Raw genomic sequence first — 10219 nt, forward strand, 5'->3', positions numbered from 1 at the left:
GGACTGGTTATCAGCCATGTGATGGACTGGTGATCCTCCCTTTGATGGACTGGTGATCAGCCCTGTGATGGAGGTGATCCTCCTTGTGATGGACTGGTGATCCTCCCTCTGATGGACTGGTGATCAGGCCTGTGATGGACTGGTGATCCTCCCTGTGATGGATTGGTGATCCTCCCTGTGATGGACTGGTGATCCTCCCTGTGATGGACTGGTGATCAGCCATGTGATGGACTGGTGATCCTCCCTGTGATGGACTGGTGATCCTCCCTCTGATGGACTGGTGATCAGCCCTATGATGGACTGGTGATCCTCTCTGTGATGGACTGGTGATCCTCCATTTGATGGACTGGTGATGAGCCCTGTGATGGACTGGTAATCCTCCTTGTGATGGACTGGTGATCCTCCCTCTGATGGACTGGTGATCAGCCCTGTGATGGACTGGTGATCCTCCCTGTGATGGATTGGTGATCCTCCCTGTGATGGACGGGTGATCCTCCCTGTGATGGACTGGTGATCCTTCCTGTGATGGACTGGTGATGAGCCCTGTGATGGACTGGTGATCCTCCCTGTGATGGACTGGTGATCCTCCCTCTGATGGACTGGTGATCCTCCCTGTGATGGACTGGTGATCCTTCCTGTGATGGACTGGTGATGAGCCCTGTGATGGACTGGTGATCAGAACTGTGTTGGACTGGTGATCAGCCCTGTGATGGACTGGTGATCCTCCCGGTGATGGACTGGTGATCAGCTCTGTGTTGGACCGGTGATGAGCCCTGTGTTGGACTGGTTATCCTCCCTTTGATGGACTGGTGATCCTCCCTTTGATGGGCTGGTTACCAGCCCTGTGATGGACTGGTGATTCTCCCTGTGATGGACTGGTGATCCTCCCTGTGATGGACTGGTGATCCTCCCTCTGATGGAATGGTGATCAGCCCTATGATGGACTGGTGATCCTCTCTGTGATGGACTGGTGATCCTCCCTTTGATGGACTGGTGATCATCCCTTTGATGGACTGGTTATAACCCCTTCGATGGACTGGTTATCAGCCATGTGATGGATTGGTGATCCTCCCTTTTATGAACTGGTTTTCAGCCCTGTGATGGACTGGTGATCCTCCTTTTGATGGACTGGGGATCCTCCCTCTGATGGACTGGTGATCAGCCCTGTGATGGACTGGTGATCCTCCCTTTGATGGACTGGTGATCAGCCCTGTGATGGACTGGTGATCCTCCCTGTGCTGGATTGGTGATCCTCCCTGTGATGGACTGGTGATCCTCACTGTGATGGACTGGTGATCAGCCCTGTGATGGACTGGTGATCCTCCCTGTGATGGACTGGTGATCCTCCCTCTGATGGACTGGTGATCCTCCCTTTGATGGAATGGTGATCAGCCCTGTGATGGACTGGTGATCCTCCCTGTGATGGACTGGTGATCAGCCCTGTGATGGACTGGTGATCCTCCCTCTGATGGACTGGTGATCAGCCCTGTGATGGACTGGTGATCCTTCCTGTATTGGACTGGTGATCAGACCTGTGTTGGACTGGTGATCAGACCTGTGATGGACTGGTGATGAGCCCTGTGATGGACTGGTGATCAGCCCTGTGTTGGACTGGTGATCAGACCTGTGATGGACTGGTGATGAGCCCTGTGATGGACTGGTGATCCTCCCTGTAATGAAATGGTGATCCTTCCTGTGATGGACTGGTGATGAGCCCTGTGGTGGACTGGTTAACAGACCTGTGATGGACTGGTGATCAGCCCTGTGATGGACTGGTGATCCTCCCTTTGACGGACTGGTGATCCTCCCTTTGATGGGCTGGTTATCAGCCCTGTGATGGACGGGTGATCCTCCCTTTGATGTACTGGTGATCATCCCTTTGATGGACTGGTTATAGCCCCTTTGATGATCTGGTTATCAGCCATGTGATGGACTGGTGATCCTCCCTTTGATGGACTGGTGATCAGCCCTGTGATGGAGGTGATCCTCCTTGTGATGGACTGGTGATCCTCCCTCTGATGGACTGGTGATCAGGCCTGTGATGGACTGGTGATCCTCCCTGTGATGGATTGGTGATCCTCCCTGTGATGGACTGGTGATCCTCCCTGTGATGGACTGGTGATCAGCCCTGTGATGGACTGGTGATCCTCCCTGTGATGGACTGGTGATCCTCCCTCTGATGGACTGGTGATCCTCCCTTTGATGGGCTGGTTACCAGCCCTGTGATGGACTGGTGATCCTCCCTTTGATGGACTGGTGATCCTCCCTTTGATGGACTGGTTATAGCCCCTGTGATGGACTGGTGATCCTCCCGTTGATGGACTGGTGATCAGCCCATCGATGGACTGGTGATCCTCCCGGTGATGGACTGGTGATCAGCCCTGTGTTAGACTGGTGATCCTCTCTGTGTTGGACTGGTGATCAGCCCTGTGTTGGACCGGTGATGAGCCCTGTGTTGGACTGGTGATCCTCCCTTTGATGGACTGGTGATCCTCCCTTTGATGTGCTGGTTATCAGCCCTGTGATGGACTGGTGATCCTCCCTTTGATGGACTGGTGATCCTCCCTTTGATGGACTGGTTATAGCCCCTTTGATGGACTGGTTATAGCCCCTGTGATGGACTGGTTATCAGCCATGTGATGGACTGGTGATCCTCCCTTTGATGGACTGGTTATAGCCCCTGTGATGGACTGGTTATCAGCCATGTGATGGACTGGTGATCCTCCCTGTGATGGATTGGTGATCCTCCCTGTGATGGACTGTTGATCCTCCCTGTGATGGACTGGTGATCCTCCCTCTGATGGACTGGTGATCCTCCCTGTGATGGACTGGTGATCCTTTCTTTGATGGACTGGTGATGAGCCCTGTGATGGACTGGTGATCAGCCCTGTGTTGGACTGGTGATCCTCCCTGTGATGGACTGGTGATCGTCCCTGTGATGGATTGGTGATCCTCACTGTGATGGACGGGTGATCCTCCCTGTGATGGACTGGTGATCCTTCCTGTGATGGACTGGTGATGAGCCCTGTGATGGACTGGTGATCAGCCCTGTGTTGGACTGGTGATCCTCCCTGTGTTGGACAGGTGATCAGCCCTGTGTTGGACCGGTGATGAGCCCTGTGTTGGACTGGTGATCCTCCCTGTGATGGATTGGTGATCCTCCCTGTGATGGACTGTTGATCCTCCCTGTGATGGACTGGTGATCCTCCCTCTGATGGACTGGTGATCCTCCCTGTGATGTACTGGTTATCCTTTCTGTGATGGACTGGTGATGAGCCCTGTGATGGACTGGTGATCAGCCCTGTGTTGGACTGGTGATCCTCCCTTTGATGGACTGGTGATCAGCCCTGTGATGGAGGTGATCCTCCTTGTGATGGACTGGTGATCCTCCCTCTGATGGACTGGTGATCAGGCCTGTGATGGACTGGTGATCCTCCCTGTGATGGATTGGTGATCCTCCCTGTGATGGACTGGTGATCCTCCCTGTGATGGACTGGTGATCAGCCCTGTGATGGACTGGTCATCCTCCCTGTGATGGACTGGTGATCCTCCCTCTGATGGACTGGTGATCAGCCCTCGATGGACTGGTGATCCTCCCTGTGATGGACTGATGATCCTCCCTCTGATGGACTGGTGATCAGCCCTGTGATGGACTGGTGATCCTCCTTGTGATGGACTGGTGATCCTCCCTGTGATGGATTGGTGATCCTCCCTGTGATGGACTGTTGATCCTCCCTGTGATGGACTGGTGATCCTCCCTCTGATGGACTGGTGATCCTCCCTGTGATGGACTGGTGATCCTTCCTGTGATGGACTGGTGATGAGCCCTGTGATGGACTGGTGATGAGCCCTGTGATGGACTGGTGATCCTCCCTGTAATGAATTGGTGATCCTTCCTGTATTGGACTGGTGATCCTCCCTGTGATGGACTGGTGATCCTCCCTGTGTGGGACTGGTGATCAGACCTGTGATGGACTGGTGATGAGCCCTGTGATGGACTGGTGATCAGCCCTATGTTGGACTGGTGATCAGACCTGTGATGGACTGGTGATGAGCCCTGTCATGGACTGGTGATCCTCCCTGTGATGGATTGGTGATCCTCCCTCTGATGGACGGGTGATCAGCCCTGTGATGGACTGGTGATCCTCCCTGTGATGGATTGGTGATCCTCCCTGTGATGGACTGGTGATCCTCCCTGTGATGGACTGGTGATCAGCCCTGTTATGGACTGGTGATCAGACCTGTGATGGACTGGTGATCAGCCCATCGATGGACTGGTGATCCTCCCGGTGATGGACTGGTGACCCTCCCTTTGATGGACTGGTGATCCTCCCTTTGATGGACTGGTTATAGCCCCTGTGATGGACTGGTTATCAGCCATGTGATGGACTGGTGATCAGCCCTGTGTTGGACCGGTGATGAGCCCTTTGTTGGACTGGTGGTCCTCCCTTTGATGGACTGGTGATCCTCCCTTTGATGGGCTGGTTACCAGCGCTGTGATGGACTGGTGATCCTCCCTTTGATGGACTGGTGATCCTCCCTTTGATGGACTGGTTATAGCCCCTGTGATGGACTGGTTATCAGCCATGTGATGGACTGGTGATCCTCCCTGTGATGGATTGGTGATCCTCCCTGTGATGGACTGTTGATCCTCCCTGTGATGGACTGGTGATCCTCCCTCTGATGGACTGGTGATCCTCCCTGTGATGTACTGGTTATCCTTTCTGTGATGGACTGGTGATGAGCCCTGTGATGGACTGGTGATCAGCCCTGTGTTGGACTGGTGATCCTCCCTGTGATGGACTGGTGATCGTCCCTGTGATGGACTGGTTATAGCCCCTGTGATGGACTGGTTATCAGCCATGTGATGGACTGGTGATCCTCCCTGTGATGGATTGGTGATCCTCCCTGTGATGGACTGTTGATCCTCCCTGTGATGGACTGGTGATCCTCCCTCTGATGGACTGGTGATCCTCCCTGTGATGGACTGGTGATCCTTTCTGTGATGGACTGCTGATGAGCACTGTGATGGACTGGTGATCAGCCATGTGATGGACTGGTAATCCTCCATTTGATGGACTGGTGATCAGCCCTGTGATGGACTGGTGATCAGCCCTGTGATGGACTGGTGATCCTCCCTGTGCTGGATTGGTGATCCTCCCTGTGATGGACTGGTGATCCTCCCTGTGATGGACTGGTGATCAGCCCTGTGTTAGACTGGTGATCCTCCCTGTGTTGGACTGGTGATCAGCCCTGTGTTGGACCGGTGATGAGCCCTGTGTTGGACTGGTGATCCTCCCTTTGATGGACTGGTGATCCTCCCTTTGATGGGCTGGTAACCAGCGCTGTGATGGACTGGTGATCCTCCCTTTGATGGACTGGTGATCCTCCCTTTGATGGACTGGTTATAGCCCCTGTGATGGACTGGTTATCAGCCATGTGATGGACTGGTGATCCTCCCTTTGATGGACTGGTTATAGCCCCTGTGATGGACTGGTTATCAGCCATGTGATGGACTGGTGATCCTCCCTGTGATGGATTGGTGATCCTCCCTGTGATGGACTGTTGATCCTCCCTGTGATGGACTGGTGATCCTCCCTCTGATGGACTGGTGATCCTCCCTGTGATGGACTGGTGATCCTTTCTTTGATGGACTGGTGATGAGCCCTGTGATGGACTGGTGATCAGCCCTGTGTTGGACTGGTGATCCTCCCTGTGATGGACTGGTGATCGTCCCTGTGATGGATTGGTGATCCTCACTGTGATGGACGGGTGATCCTCCCTGTGATGGACTGGTGATCCTTCCTGTGATGGACTGGTGATGAGCCCTGTGATGGACTGGTGATCAGCCCTGTGTTGGACTGGTGATCCTCCCTGTGTTGGACAGGTGATCAGCCCTGTGTTGGACCGGTGATGAGCCCTGTGTTGGACTGGTGATCCTCCCTTTGATGGACTGGTGATCCTCCCTTTGATGGGCTGGTTACCAGCCCTGTGATGGACTGGTGATCCTCCCTTTGATGGACTGGTGATCCTCCCTTTGATGGACTGGTTATAGCCCCTGTGATGGACTGGTTATCAGCCATGTGATGGACTGGTGATCCTCCCTTTGATGGACTGGTGATCAGCCCTCGATGGACTGGTGATCCTCCCTGTGATGGACTGATGATCCTCCCTCTGATGGACTGGTGATCAGCCCTGTGATGGACTGGTGATCCTCCCTGTGATGGATTGGTGATCCTTCCTTTGATGGACTGGTGATCAGCCCTGTGATGGACTGGTGATCCTCCTTGTGATGGACTGGTGATCCTCCCTGTGATGGATTGGTGATCCTCCCTGTGATGGACTGTTGATCCTCCCTGTGATGGACTGGTGATCCTCCCTCTGATGGACTGGTGATCCTCCCTGTGATGGACTGGTTATCCTTCCTGTGATGGACTGGTGATGAGCCCTGTGATGGACTGGTGATCAGCCCTGTGTTGGACTGGTGATCAGCGCTGTGATGGACTGGTGATCCTCCCGGTGATGGACTGGTGATCAGCTCTGTGTTGGACCGGTGATGAGCCCTGTGTTGGACTGGTTATCCTCCCTCTGATGGACTGGTGATCCTCCCTTTGATGGGCTGGTTACCAGCCCTGTGATGGACTGGTGATTCTCCCTGTGATGGACTGGTGATCCTCCCTGTGATGGACTGGTGATCCTCCCTGTGATGGACTGGTGATCCTCCCTCTGATGGACTGGTGATCAGCCCTATGATGGACTGGTGATCCTCTCTGTGATGGACTGGTGATCCTCCCTTTGATGGACTGGTGATCATCCCTTTGATGGACTGGTTATAACCCCTTCGAGGGACTGGTTATCAGCCATGTGATGGATTGGTGATCCTCCCTTTTATGGACTGGTTTTCAGCCCTGTGATGGACTGGTGATCCTCCTTTTGATGGACTGGGGATCCTCCCTCTGATGGACTGGTGATCAGCCCTGTGATGGACTGGTGATCCTCCCTTTGATGGACTGGTGATCAGCCCTGTGATGGACTAGTGATCCTCCCTGTGATGGACTGGTGATCAGCCCTGTGATGGACTGGTGATCCTTCCTGTATTGGACTGGTGATCCTCCCTGTGATGGACTGGTGATCCTCCCTGTGTTGGACTGGTGATCAGACCTGTGATGGACTGGTGATCCTTTCTGTGATGGACTGGTGATGAGCACTGTGATGGACTGGTGATCAGCCCTGTGTTGGACTGGTGATCCTCCCTGTGCTGGATTGGTGATCCTCCCTGTGATGGACTGGTGATCCTCCCTGTGATGGACTGGTGATCAGCCCTGTGATGGACTGGTGATCCTCCCTGTGATGGACTGGTGATCCTTCCTCTGATGGACTGGTGATCCTCCCTGTGATGGACTGGTGATCAGCCCGGTGATGGACTGTTGATCCTCCCGGTGATGGACTGGTGATCAGCCCTGTGTTAGACTGGTGATCCTCCCTGTGTTGGACTGGTGATCATTACTGTGTTGGACCGGTGATGAGCCCTGTGTTGCACTGGTGATCCTCCCTTTGATGGGCTGGTTATCAGCCCTGTGATGGACTGGTGATCCTCCCTGTGCTAGATTGGTGATCCTCCCTGTGATGGACTAGTGATCCTCCCTGTGATGGACTGGTGATCAGCCCTGTGATGGACTGGTGATCCTTCCTGTATTGGACTGGTGATCCTCCCTGTGATGGACTGGTGATCCTCCCTGTGTTGGACTGGTGATCAGACCTGTGATGGACTGGTGATGAGCCCTGTGATGGACTGGTGATCAGCCCTATGTTGGACTGGTGATCAGACCTGTGATGGACTGGTGATGAGCCCTTTCATGGACTGGTGATCCTCCCTGTGATGGATTGGTGATCCTCCTTCTGATGGACTGGTGATCAGCCCTGTGATGGACTGGTGATCCTCCCTGTGATGGATTGGTGATCCTCCCTGTGATGGACTGGTGATCCTCCCTGTGATGGACTGGTGATCAGCCCTGTTATGGACTGGTGATCAGACCTGTGATGGACTGGTGATCAGCCCATCGATGGACTGGTGATCCTCCCGGTGATGGACTGGTGATCAGCCCTGTGTTAGACTGGTGATCCTCTCTGTGTTGGACTGGTGATCAGCCCTGTGTTGGACCGGTGATGAGCCCTGTGTTGGACTGGTGATCCTCCCTTTGATGGGCTGGTTATCAGCCCTGTGATGGACTGGTGATCCTCCCTTTGATGGACTGGTGATCCTCTCTTTGATGGACTGGTTATAGCCCCTTTGATGGACTGGTTATCAGCCATGTGATGGACTGGTGATCCTCCCTTTGATGGACTGGTGATCAGCCCTGTGATGGACTGATGATCCTCCTTGTTATGGACTGGTGATCCTCCCTCTGATGGACTGGTGATCAGCCCTGTGATGGACTGGTGATCCTCCCTGTGCTGGATTCGTGATCCTCCCTGTGATGGACTGGTGATCCTCCCTGTGATGGACTGGTGATCAGCACTGTGATGGACTGGTGATCCTCCCTGTGATGGACTGGTGATCCTCCCTCTGATGGACTGGTGATCAGCCCTATGATGGACTGGTGATCCTCTCTGTGATGGACTGGTGATCCTCCCTTTGATGGACTGGTGATCATCCCTTTGATGGACTGGTTATAACCCCTTCGATGGACTGGTTATCAGCCATGTGATGGATTGGTGATCCTCCCTTTTATGGACTGGTTTTCAGCCCTGTGATGGACTGGTGATCCTCCCTTTGATGGACTGGTGATCAGCCCTGTGATGGACTAGTGATCCTCCCTGTGATGGACTGGTGATCAGCCCTGTGATGGACTGGTGATCCTTCCTGTATTGGACTGGTGATCCTCCTTGTGATGGACTGGTGATCCTCCCTGTGTTGGACTGGTGATCAGACCTGTGATGGACTGGTGATGAGCCCTGTGATGGACTGGTGATCAGCCCTATGTTGGACTGGTGATCAGACCTGTGATGGACTGGTGATGAGCCCTGTCATGGACTGGTGATCCTCCCTGTGATGGATTGGTGATCCTCCCTCTGATGGACTGGTGATCAGCCCTGTGATGGACTGGTGATCCTCCCTGTGATGGATTGGTGATCCTCCCTGTGATGGACTGGTGATCCTCCCTGTGATGGACTGGTGATCCTCCCTCTGATGGAATGGTGATCAGCCCTATGATGGACAGGTGATCCTCTCTGTGATGGACTGGTGATCCTCCCTTTGATGGACAGGTGATCCTCTCTGTGATGGACTGTTGATCCTCCCTGTGATGGACTGGTGATCCTCCCTCTGATGGACCGGTTATCAGCCCTATGATGGACTGGTGATCCTCCCTGTGATGGACTGGTGATCCTCCCTCTGATGGACCGGTTATCAGCCCTATGATGGACTGGTGATCCTCCCTGTGATGGACTGGTGATCCTCCCTTTGATGGACTGGTGATCATCCCTTTGATGGACTGGTTATAGCCCCTTTGATGGACTGGTTATCAGCCATGTGATGGACTGGTGATCCTCCCTTTGATGGACTGGTGATCAGCCCTGTGATGGACTGGTGATCCTCCTTGTTATGGACTGGTGATCCTCCCTCTGATGGACTGGTGATCAGCCCTGTGATGGACTGGTGATCCTCCCTGTGCTGGATTGGTGATCCTCCTTGTTATGGACTGGTGATCCTCCCTCTGATGGACTGGTGATCAGCCCTGTGATGGACTGGTGATCCTCCCTGTGCTGGATTGGTGATCCTCCCTGTGATGGACTGGTGATCCTCCCTGTGATGGACTGGTGATCAGCACTGTGATGGACTGGTGATCCTCCCTTTGACGGACTGGTGATCCTCCCTTTGATGGGCTGGTTATCAGCCCTGTGATGGACGGTTGATCCTCCCTTTGATGTACTGGTGATCATCCCTTTGATGGACTGGTTATAGCCCCTTTGATGGACTGGTTATCAGCCATGTGATGGACTGGTGATCCTCCCTTTGATGGACTGGTGATCAGCCCTGTGATGGAGGTGATCCTCCTTGTGATGGACTGGTGATCCTCCCTCTGATGGACTGGTGATCAGGCCTGTGATGGACTGGTGATCCTCCCTGTGATGGATTGGTGATCCTCCCTGTGATGGACTGGTGATCCTCCCTGTGATGGACTGGTGATCAGCCCTGTGATGGACTGGTGATCCTCCC

This window comes from Pleuronectes platessa, chromosome 24 (genome assembly GCF_947347685.1).
Source record: "Pleuronectes platessa chromosome 24, fPlePla1.1, whole genome shotgun sequence".
NCBI classification, from domain to species: domain Eukaryota; kingdom Metazoa; phylum Chordata; class Actinopteri; order Pleuronectiformes; family Pleuronectidae; genus Pleuronectes; species Pleuronectes platessa.